Genomic DNA, 12318 nt, shown 5'->3' with positions numbered 1-12318 from the left:
CAAGACCTTTCAAACCCTAACAATTTACCAGCTACAGGAGCATGACAGAAGATGGATTTAAATACTCTAATGGTCTGTGTGAACACACTACCGCCTCTGCCTTGCTTCTCCATCATGAGGTACACTCCTCCCCCTTTTGTTCTGACAGGTTTTTCCCAGGTCTTGCTGAAGACTGAGCAGCAGATCATAATTACAGTAGCCCTGGTTGGTGTGTGTTTATGTGTCCAGCAAAATCACAAGGCTTTATATTGCTATCAAATTTACTCGTCCCTGCTGCCCTGTGAGAATTGTCACCATCATTTTATAGACCATGAAACTGAAGCCCAAAGGACTGACACAGCCAATGAGTGGCAGAATTGGTATTGAAACAGAAGTTCTCTTTAGAACATCAACCTAATACTGTTACCAACACAGGGAGGCACTTGTCTGTCTCTTTCCATTTTAAATGATGATGATGATGGTGATGATGATTGTGATGATGATGATTGTGATGATGATAGACAGAGGGTGGGGAACCAATGTGATTGCAGAGGACAGAGGATGATTTTTGTAGAGTTGCTTCTCTTCCACCTTTATGTGGGTTCACTAGGGTGGAGGGTGGGGGCAGACAAGAACAAATCTTCCCAACCTGCATTGCTATTGGATCAGCACCACAGCAGTGTCATGGATTTGAAGCCAAGAAGAAGCCTTTTCTAGAACCTCTCAGAATGTGGGCAAAGACCCAGGAGCTGTGACTCATCCCCTGCTCTAAGCAACTGAAAGCCCTATTGGCTCATCAAAGCACTATCATGGTGTTTTTTTTTTCTTTTTCTTTTCTTCAAGGAATGATGGTATCTACGTATTTACATAATACTGGTGTCTGTGGCATGCCTGGCTGAGCAGATGAAGAAATGGGAGCTGAGGGTATTGAAAGACGACGCTTGCCCTAGGTTACAAAGCAAGTCCACACAGAGCACAGAACCATAATTCTCAATTTCCACTCGCTCCTCCACCTCTCTGCACTTTGCTGGATCATTGCTTGCATTGACCTTGGAAGCCCCTCTTGGAGCTTCTCTTCTCAGGACACACACACACACACACACACACACACACACACTCAGAAAGGGAACAGAGATGAAGGCGCACCCAAACAAAGGGGTAAAGGGGGTAGGGTATCTCACGAGAGACCCTTCTTCACTCTGACCCCTTTAAAAGCTGGGTCGTAGCTATCCCTCATTTAGTTGTCACACTTGGCACCTGCCTGGTGTGTGCCTTTGGAATGGAAAGCTAAGAGGCTTTCAAAGTTTCGTATATAATAACAGGAAAAAAATGAAACAAAGGAACATTTCTAGCAGACATCCCCACCTCTGAGTTGTTCCTTTGCAATGGTGGCCAAGGCACTGCATACTTAAAATCCCCAGAGAGCAGAGGAGACTATAAACCCACACCCTCTGTTTGCTCTGCTTCATGGCGGAGGAAATACTAATTGTTTTTAAAAAAAATCAAAAAAACTTTCGCTTCTAGCACAGCTCACTGGGATTCCAGAATGTTCTAGAATGGCAAATGGAATTGAGGAGGTAAAAATAGTGAAACAACAGGATAATTATCTCACGATTCCTACCACTGGCCATTGGAGTAGTCTTTGCTAGAAAACAAATGTCATTTGCAGTTTTTAGTTTTAACATAAGGACAACAAAGTCAGCAGACTGTAGGGTCTCTGTCCTTTGAAGCTGGCGGACAGGACTTAAAAGGAAAAGAAAATGTCTCAGACAGGATGACGCATACCTGTGATTCCCAGACTGAGGCAGGAGAATCCCCAGGAGTTTAAGGCCCATCTGGGCTACCCAGTGAGATCATATCTCAAAACCAAACCCAAACAAAACAAGAAAAGCGGGTAAGATTGTATATCGTATGTAGCAGTCTGTAGTCCACACTTTGAGAAGTTTATTGGCTGTTAGAACTTAAGGGAATTTTCATACAACTCCCCCCTCCACCACCACCACCACGAACAACAACTTAGGACTTTTGCTCTAAAGCACTACAGATTAGCAGGATTCAATTCTCTAGGCAGTGGGAATGGTAGGGAATTCTCTGGGGAGGATTTGAGAAGCTTCGGTCCACAGTCCTCTGGATCTCTCCTTATGCAATCTGAAACAGTGCTATCCGTCTGTCTTATTTCATTAATATCAGTTGGCCTAGAACTCACACTGGCTTTAAACTTGCACTGACTCTCCTCCTTGTACCTTCCAAGTGTTGTGACTGCAGGCAGGATCTACTGCATATGGCTTAATACTTTTTTTTTTTCCTTTGAAAACACAATTTCATACAATAGATAATTTTGTAAAGACAAAATGAGCCTCTAAGGCTAATAGAGAAATTCAAGACATTTTTATGACATTACTTCACTGTATTATCTTTCAGCTAACAATTCAGTTACATTGTCCTGCTTTGTAACAGAAGGATGCATACCATTTTTGTGGGGACATGCATAATTGCAAACAGGAGGGAATGCTTTGTATTTACTTCAAGTGTCCACATTGGCCTAGAGTCCTCATTGGAGTTACAGCAGCCTGTGCATTCCTCTTGCCAGAACAAAAGCCCTGGCATCTTTGACTCCTTTTATTCTCTCCTGCTCCACCCCTAACCAGATTCATTCCAGTAGGAGAGAGCACCCGTGGTTTTTAATCTCTGAGATATATCTTGAGCCTGTCCACCTCTCATTACCTCTGTTGGTACCTGTCTTCTTCATGCAGATTGCTGAGAAAATCTACCTGCTTCAACGGGAACAACTACCCACAAATCTATTCTTAAGGCAGCAAACACAAACAAAGACACATTAGACCCTGTCCCTCCTCTTCTCCAAGCCCTCCTGAGTCTCCTACCTCAGGATGAGACAGAAATTCCTCCAGTGGGCAGGAAACCCTCTGCCTAAGGCCATGTTGGGCTTCTCACAGTTTCATGGATATACTGTCGGCCTCTCCTCTCAGAGCTGACACAGCTGGGTTCCTGGTGTCAGAGAGCCATTTTCTCTGTTTGTGTTCACAAGTTCTCCCAATATTACTCACTCTCTTGGGTGCCTAGAGAGGAGTCCTTTGGTGGCCTCTTCTTCCCCTAGCAGCTCATTTAAAATAGAAAGCTGCCCCAACTGCCACGCAGGATACTACTCTGTTTTGTTGGTCTCTAAACTTATTTACCAACTTCCAATTTCCCACCCTCTGATATGTAATTCACGCCCCTCTCTCTCTCTCTCTCTCTCTCTCTGTGTGTGTGTGTGTGTGTGTGTTATTCTCCTCTTTTGTTATCTGTCAGTTTTAAAAGGTATGGATGCTTCTCTCTTATTTTCTGCTCATGCCCAGGTCTTAGACTTGTGCTAGACACAGATAGTTCTTGCTCATCGAAGAATCACTGAATGCACAATACAGTGCATACTTAGATATTTGCAGCTTCCGGTGTGTGACTTCTAACATCAGGTCAGCTACCGGGTCAGTTATGCCTATTTCATAAACTCTCAATACAGATACCTCATGCACCTTTTGTAGGATGATATAAGGCATTGGGTGGCCGTCTTCTTCAATGTCCAGTAATCACTGTCAAAAAGACCTGAGTTGCTCTGATGGTTTGTATATGCTTGGGCCAGGGAGTGGCACTATTAGGAGGCAAGGCCTTGTTGGAATAGGTGTGTCACTGTGGGTGTGGGCTATGAGACCCTAGTTCTAGATTCCTAGAAGTCAGTCTTTTTCTATCAGACTTCAGATGAAGATGTAGAACTCCCAGATCCTGCACCATGCCTGCATGAATGCCACCATGTTCCTGCCTTTATGATAAGGGACTGAACCTCTGAACCTGTAAGCCAACCCCAATTGAATGTTGTTTTTTTTTTTTTTTTATAAGACTTGCCTTGGTCATGGTGTCTGTTCATAGCAGTAAAACCCTAACTAGGACAGAAGTTGGTACCAGGGACTGGGGTATTGATGTGATAGGCCTGACCATGCTTTTGTTTGGAAGAATGTGGATTTTGGGACTTTGGATTTAGAAAGCAGCAGAATGCTTTAAGTGGGGCTTAATAGACCATTCTAGTAGGAATGCGGAAGACAGTAAGAAATATTGCATTGACAAAGGAAGTCCCACAAAAAGCCCAGCAGAGACTTGGTTCTCTCATTATGTCTCTCGAAGAGTGTTTTGAACACGAGAAGCAAGCTTAGAAAGGAAAAATATGAAATAATATGGTTAGAGTATCAAAGGGACACCAGAAAGTGAAATGGAGCTAAATCCACCTTGGGGTAAGATCCCACCCAGTTCAATTTAGGTCCAGGCATGATAGTGCAAGCCTTTAATCCCAGGAGGCAAAGGCAAGCAGAACTCTGAGTTCAAGGCTAGCTTGATAGTGAGCATGTTCCAAGTAGAGAAAAACCTTAAATTCAGGCATGGTGACACTGTACCTTTAATCCCAGTACTTAGGAGGCAGGCATGCAGATTTCTAAGTTTAAAGTTAGTCTACAGAGCAAGTCCCAGGATATCCAAGCTTAGGGAGAGAATTAACTCATTGATAACGGAAAGCTAGTGATAATTAATAGAACAAGGGGGCATGTTTCAGTTCCAGCAAGCAGCAGAATTCAGCAGCTTTTGGTCATTTAGATCTGGCTTTAGAGTCAAGAGAAGAAGGGGACTACTGGGACAATTGGGGCTGGTTAGCTGGAGCTAAGAAATTAGTGGTGATTGAGAAGAGACCAGCATCACTGAGATGAAATCCTCTGAGAAGTGTTTTCTGAGAACACAAAGAAGCTGTGTTCCAGTGGTAGCTAAGGTTGTACCTCATGCTGAAGCCGAACTTGGTAATGTGTAAGAGTCACCAGGTGGTACTGGTTTTGAAGGCATGAAGGGGTCATGGAGAGCAGCTGAGGCTTGGCACTGTGAGAGGCCACGGAAGGCCATTGGAGAAGGTGCGGCCTCAGTTGCAGTTGATGGCCCAGGACTGAGGGGGTCATTCAAAGGAGCTGAGGCTTGGCATCGTGAAGAGAGCCTATGAGAGGCTATTGGTGAAGCCTAGTTGCACTGGAAGATTCCAGCAAATTAGAGATGCCAGTTCTGTGGGATAATCACTAAAACCAATGGCAGCAGTTGAGTGGAGTCAACCAGAACCTAGAGTGCTACAGAGAGCAGACTGGCAAGGTGACCCAAGCCCTTTGGAGGGCCGAGAAGATCATGTGTGGATCCCAGACATTGGAACAAGAAGCTGTGAAGTTGGAGTTGGAGTGGCGATCCTAGCATGTTCACCATACCAGAGCCATGGAATGTCTGCTGCGGAAAGCTGCTAACAGGGAGTGGAACCAGCTCAAAAGAATGAAGTTGTTGTAGTCAACAAACATGAAAACAGAGCTGTAGATCTGAAGAGAGCTTTTACATCACACATGGAGATGTAGAGTTTGGAGTTTGCCCAGCTGTTTTCCTGACTTGCTTTGGAGATTGCAGTTAAGTGATTGGATGAATCTCAGAAGAAACTATTAACTGTGGACTTTTAACATTTTTGAGACTGCTATAGACTATGGGGACATTGAAAGTTGATTTAAATGTACTTTTTGATTATGCTATGGCTAGGTATGGCCCCCATAGCGTCATATGTCTGAACCAGCCTATAGGGGCCAAGGAGCAGAATGCGATGGTTTGTCTATGTTTGACCGAGAGGGTGGTACTACTGAGAGGTGTGGTCGTCTCTAACCCCAGCTCTGAAATCTCAGCTCTGGGGAGGCAGAGAAAAGTGGATCATGGGACTTGCTGGCATAATTGGTGAGATCCAAGTTGAGTGGGAGGCCCTGTCCCAAAACAAAGCATAAGATAGAGAATGACCAGGGAAGATACCGAAATTTAACCTCTAGTCTTCACAGGCACATCATACATACATGTATGTGCTCATGCACCTATATATACAAGTACACAACACACAAATATATACATGCATACACACACAGACATATACACACATACACATGCATAAACATACACATATATACAAATACACATGAATACACATATACACTCACACACATGCATACATACACACATGCACATCTAAACATACATACACACACACATATATATATACATACATACATAAACATGCATATCTACACATACACACACATGCACATATACATACCCATATCCACACATACACATATACATACCCATGTCCATACATACACATGTACATACCCATATCTACACATATCCACACACTCACATACATACACATATACACACATATACACATGTACACACACATACACATATTCATACACATTCACACACATACACATGCATACACACATGTACACATTCAAATATACATACATACACATATGCACACACACACACACAATCAAGGATAGGAAAGATAAAAAGAAAGTCGCTCCAGCGTCAGAACAGTCCTATTGGACCTTCAGGAATTTTGCTTGACTGGTCAATGCAGTGCACTTCCTTCCTTCTGTTACACTAGAAGTCAAGGCAAACCAACTTTCAGGAAGCTCTGACACCGGAACAACGATCGAGTTTGTGGGGCAGTGCTAAAACTGCATCTCTGTTTACCCAGGTACCTGGGAATGATAAGGAACCCCGATGCTATCAAGATGTCACCCTCATCAGGATGCATGATGTGGCAAGACAGAGGCTGTTTTTCCTGCTGATTTTCCCAGGGTAGCTTTCAGAAAGCAAGACATCAGCTCTGTGAAGCAACGCTCCCCGAGCTTATTCATAACACTGTGGCCATAACAGATAGAGATGTTCAAAAGTTATCAGATCTCTTTTGTTCCTTCTGGCAGGATGACACCATCTGTACGCCATGCTGTAGGAGACAAATCACAGGCTCTGATGCTTTCTATCGTTGTTGTTCCAGCACTAACATTAACTGTCCGTGCCATGCCTGGCTTAGGTCCTGGCATTCCCAGGAAGAACACAGCTTTCATAGGGCCATAAAACAATCCAAGGAGGACTATAATTAGCAGGATGAATTAAATGTTCTAAGTGCATGGAAGAAAGCATAATCAAGTTCACCTGGACACGGTGTGTCTGGAGGATGGGAAGAACAAGGAGGAATATAAAAATACCGTTTCAGAGAAGTCTGACTTTGTGCATAACTTGAAGAATATATTTAATATTTCCTTGTAGAGACATCTGAAAAAGTTATTCCAGGTTGTCTCAACTTAAGGAGCACGAGGAATGGACATCATGCTGTGGGTGAAGGGTGATGAAAACTTTCCTTGGTGAATGTGTAAAGGATAAAGACGAGGAAGAGGCATTTAGAAAAAATAGATGAGTACAGATCTTAAATGATTCACTGTGTTGCAATGAGAATTTTCATAAGGATTTGGATTTTATCCTCAAGGCAATGGGGAGCATTCAAGTGTTTTAAGAAGGGCAGCAGGGAGATAAGATTTATCACCTAGAAAGATCACTCTGGCACGGCTTGGAAGAAGGGCTGGAGGCTCGCCAAAAGAGAGAGAAAGGCATGAGGAAGCCTCAATTTGCCACCAGGTGGGAGGGAATGGGACTGTAGCTATGTTGGATGTCAAGAGAAGGATAGAAGTGGCAGACACACAGAAGAAAGACCAAGCAAAAATTGCTGTTTGCTGGCACTAAAAAAATAAGAGAAGACAAGCTTTAACATAAGTAAAATCACTTGAGCAAAGGAATGGAGGAGGAGGTCTGACCTGGGTATCACAATGTTTAAGGCAGAGAAAGTCCAGAGACGACATCTAGAAGAGAAGGACTAACAAAGAGGTGATATATAGAGATGACACTATTTGAAGGAGAGAAATGTTTCATTACCATCACATGGGGCAGGGAGCATGAGTAGGCTGAGGACTGAGGGGGGTTTATTGATTCATCATGGACTCGATGGTAAAACCAATCTTAGGGCAAGCAGGGGGAAGATAGCGGATTATTTTAATAAAAGAGTGTGTTCGCATGTATGCATGCCTGTGTATATGTCTGTCTGTGTGTGCATGTGTGAGCATGTGTGGCCACATGTGGAGGTGATTGTGTATGTGTGTGAGTGTGTACATGTATTTGATCTTCCTGATGGAGAAGAGCTAAGCTTTCACACTGAATCCAGTGAGCAGAGTTCTTCACACTAAATCTGATCGATATGCAAAAGAGGATGGAGATAAAGACCATAAGTTTTGAGTGAGGTTGGAAGGGTCTGGATATGTGTGGTTGAAGAGAGGAGGGGCAAAGGCCCTCTCCTGGGAGCCAACAAGTGAGGTGGGGAAGACAGAAATAAACTGATTATTTCCATGCCTCTTTCTTCTGAGGAATACAAAGTAGTTCATCTCCGGTCGGTGAGTAGCTGCAGGGTGGTGTTGAATGGTTCAAAGATCAAACTGTGGTGTTTGTCACTCTGGAGAACTGCAGGGACCGTGTGGGGGTCCATTTGAGTTGGAAATCATTAATGGCCATGTGTTGCCCCAGGCTACGGCATCTCTTGTGAGTCCTTGCTTATTCTTCAAAGTTCATTTTGGCCATGTTTTGTTGGACTCTGCAATCTGTGATAGAAGCTATCCCAATATTTTACCAATGTTTTGAATCTCTAGACTTGAATGGTTAGAGAATATAACATGTTTGATAAATGCTTGTCCCAGGGATGGAATACAATAATTAATTTTTAGAGGAAGATCCAAGGCTAATTTAAGTAAAAGAAATTAAGCCACTGAAATTAGTTTCCCCTTCTTTTGTATATTCTTTTCAACCTGGTTTTCTGCCTCTTGCCATCTTTGCTATCTATTTTTATTATCTTTCTCCCATGTCTATCCGAAATTGCCTTCATCTTTGAAACAGTCATTTTACCTGGTACGGTGGTGCACAGCTAAAATCTTAGGTCTTGAGTTCAAGGCCAGCCTGTGCCTCTCTAGTGAACCCTAAGCTAGCCAGGGCACCATACCGAGACTCCGCTTTAAAAAGAGTCCAAAAGAGTTGTCTTTGCTCTCAGCTATGCTGTCATTTCCTACCGGAGCATGGCCCCCGTCACCAATCTAATGGTCACAGCACTTACAGCATCTCTGTTTGTCCCTTCATCTAGCTTCTCAAGGAGAAAGCCAGATTTTCCTTCCTGGAAATCAGCTGACTTTGCCCACTATTTGGGAAGGAAATGAGGGGGGAAATGAGCCCTTGGCATGCTTCTTTAGTACATACCAAGTACATACATGCATTTGACGGGCATCCATGGTGCAAGGCACACATTACATAGCTCTTTTCCTGGCTGCACAGTAAACCTCCACTTTGTGGCAAAGCCTTTGCTTCTTGTCCCTACTGGAGCTGGTGTTGACAGGAGAGATTCATGAGGATTCTCTACAGTTCTCTTACATTTATTATCATCAGCACTGAGCCAATATTCCTTTGCTTTTTCAGTACCCATGGGAAGTCTTAACACCCAGTGATGACCTTCTTCTGCCTTTGTGAGCTTATACCGACAGGATGAGAGGAAGCACCCACACAGAACAAAGAAGCCTTAAATCAAGAGCAAAGCTAAGGCACCCGTGGAATTTCTAGGGGCCACCAGAGTAGGTTTCTTTCTGCCTATGCTTAGGTTCAGCAAGCCATTCTGCCGGGCTCGTCCCTGGATATGCTGCAACGTCACTGAGTAACGCTGTGTGGTTCTTCTAGCATTTGGAAAGGTGACCATCTCAGAACCAGAGTTATTTTTTCCTTAGAAGCCAAGTCATTCTTTTTCTGTTGTTCATGAATAAATTAAATGACATCCTTTGAAATATTTTTAAAAAGATTTATTTGTATCATATGTATGTGAGTATACTGTCGCTGTCTTCAGACACACCAGAAGGGGGCATCAGATCCCTTTCCAGATGGTTGTAAGCCACCATGTGGTTGCTGGGAATTGAACTCAGGACCTCTGGAAGGGCAGTCAGTGTTCTTAACCACTGAGCCATCTCTCCAGCCCAAATCATGTCCTTTGGCATACTTAGGAGTTCCTGATGCCAAAACAGAGAACGTTCATTCTATCTATCCTTCTAAATCATTTTTTTTCAAATACCTTTATCTTGGTGACTCCACCATTTATATTTTAGAAGATCTATGGAAATTGGCAAGTACTCAGGCTGGGTTTGCTTGAAGGATGCTGAAACCTGCTCACTTGAATCTTCCTTCCCTAAGACTTTCCCACCCAGTTCCATCTTTCCCTTTCTCATCGTCAGATCCACAGAGATGGTACAGCTGGTTTTTAATCTGATCTTACCCAGGGCTATTCACCCACCAATAAAAGTGAACAGTCACCCTCCCCCATACCACTTGTCCTTCGGTTTCTCGAGGGTCCTTTGCCTCTTTTGCTTCTGTTTAACTTTTTCTTTTCTCTCTGTCCCCACAAACCAGTATCCATCAGAAGGCTATGCCCAAATTAAGATTTTGAAGAAAAGAAAGAAGGAGAAGAAAGAGGAAAAGGAGGAGGAGGAAGAGGAGGAGGAGGGGGGAGGAGGAGGAGGGGGGGGAGGAGGAGGAGGAGGAGGAGGCTGCAGCAGCTCCAGCAGCCGCACCAGGAGCACAGGCTCCATATCCTATGGTCTTGTGTTTAGGATAAGGTTTTAAAAAACAATAATTTCTGAGCTGAAACCACGTGTAGAAGAAACAACCTCAGGAGAATTTTGTGAAAATTGCAACATGCTTGGGATGGTTGGGATTTAACTTTGTGTGATCATCAGCCCTAAAAATAGTTTATTTTCTCTTGCTAATACCGTTAGAGAACGCTGATAAAGTCAGCTGAGAGGGTCGAAAGAGGGAAGCTCGTAAATCACAGCATTCCACTAATTCAAAAAGCCACAAACTCGCATATTGGGAAATAGCAAAAATTACAGGCCACAAATTCAGTGGTATGAAAGGGTAGGAAGTTTCTTACGGAAATCTGCCTGGTCTCTACCTAAATCAACTCTGAAAAATACTAGTTCGCATATACCATAAATTCATCTAGTGTAAAAAAAGAAAAGAAAGGCGAGGGAAAGCCCAGGCTTGTTCTCCAGAGTCAAAGCAGCAGGGCTGGAGACTGCCTCTGTACAGAAATGTCTGTCAAGACTGGCTGTGGAATTTGAAGCCTGAAGGAGAAGCGCAAGCATCTGTAGTTTCCAGCGCCCCCTACTGGCGATAGGAGGTGGAGACAGGAGAATCCACAGAAGCTCACAGCCAAAACTAGCTGCATGAAAAGAACCCAAGTCAAACAAGGTGGAAAGTTGATATCAGACACCCAGAAGCTGTCCTCTGACCTACACATGAACACTCGCGCACACTCACACGTACCACACACGCAAAAAAGTTTAACAGTAACAATGATAATGATAATGGCCCACCAAAAATCCACCCATGGAACTTTGCTCTAAGCGAGAGACTGGGGCGGGGCTTCCTCCGCTTAGGGATGCTTAAGAGGACTGGGAGCCTCCTACCCCAGATTTGTGATGCTCTCAGTCTTGGTCTGATAAGGTGTCTGCAGTGGGTAGTGGTTAATGCAGAGGCCTTAAGTGTCAGAGTGCTGAGTTGTAAATGGATATCAGTGCTTAGCCACGGATTGACCATCTCTATGGCTCCTCACCTCCGCCCACCAAGCTCAATGGCAGAGACAGAATGGGAGTTGGGGGTGAGAGAGCCAAACCGTGGGGAGGAGTGCTGTCTGTGGACATGTGTTTCTGATGCACAGGCAAACTCACAGGAGCTAAAGATAACTACATAAGACCTACTCAGGACCAAGCCAGTTCCATCTTGGATAGGGGAGAAAGTACTGAGACCCCACCCCTAGCTGAGAAACCTTTGTCCAGAGCATCTCAGCAAATACTCTGTTTCTTCAGGCTGAGGTAAAAGGCGGAGACTACACTTTCAAACTATTTCTTCTAAAAGCATATGTTTAAAAGCCTGAACTCTGAAAAGAATAGAGGCATTCCACCTTGCTTCTGATGCCTGCTCCTTTGGGGTCCTCAGAGAGCACTGAATTTTAGCACCTAGAAAGAACTTCAAACAGAGTAAAAATATAATACAAAAAAAAGTATTGTTAAAAATGTGATGTATCCAAGAGAGCCAATAAAACATTTACACGTGGTGGTTTACAAAACAGCAATTAAAAAATAGAGTATTGCCAGCGTTTTTGAAATCACCCTTCGTTCTTGTAAAGCTCAGCAGTGCAGTCCATCCTTTGCATCATTAGAGCCAGCTACTGCCTTTAATTTCCTGTGCAGTTTCTACTCTGAACCAGTTTTACTTTACAGGTTCACTCACCCCCTATCCTGTGTGTGTGTGTGTGTGTGTGTGTGTGTGTGAGAGAGAGAGAGAGAGAGAGAGAGAGAGAGAGAGAGAGAGAGA

This window comes from Mus caroli, chromosome 13 (genome assembly GCF_900094665.2).
Source record: "Mus caroli chromosome 13, CAROLI_EIJ_v1.1, whole genome shotgun sequence".
Taxonomy (NCBI): domain Eukaryota; kingdom Metazoa; phylum Chordata; class Mammalia; order Rodentia; family Muridae; genus Mus; species Mus caroli.
The sequence above is the reverse complement of the archived record's forward strand: the minus strand, read 5'-3'. Positions refer to the sequence as shown.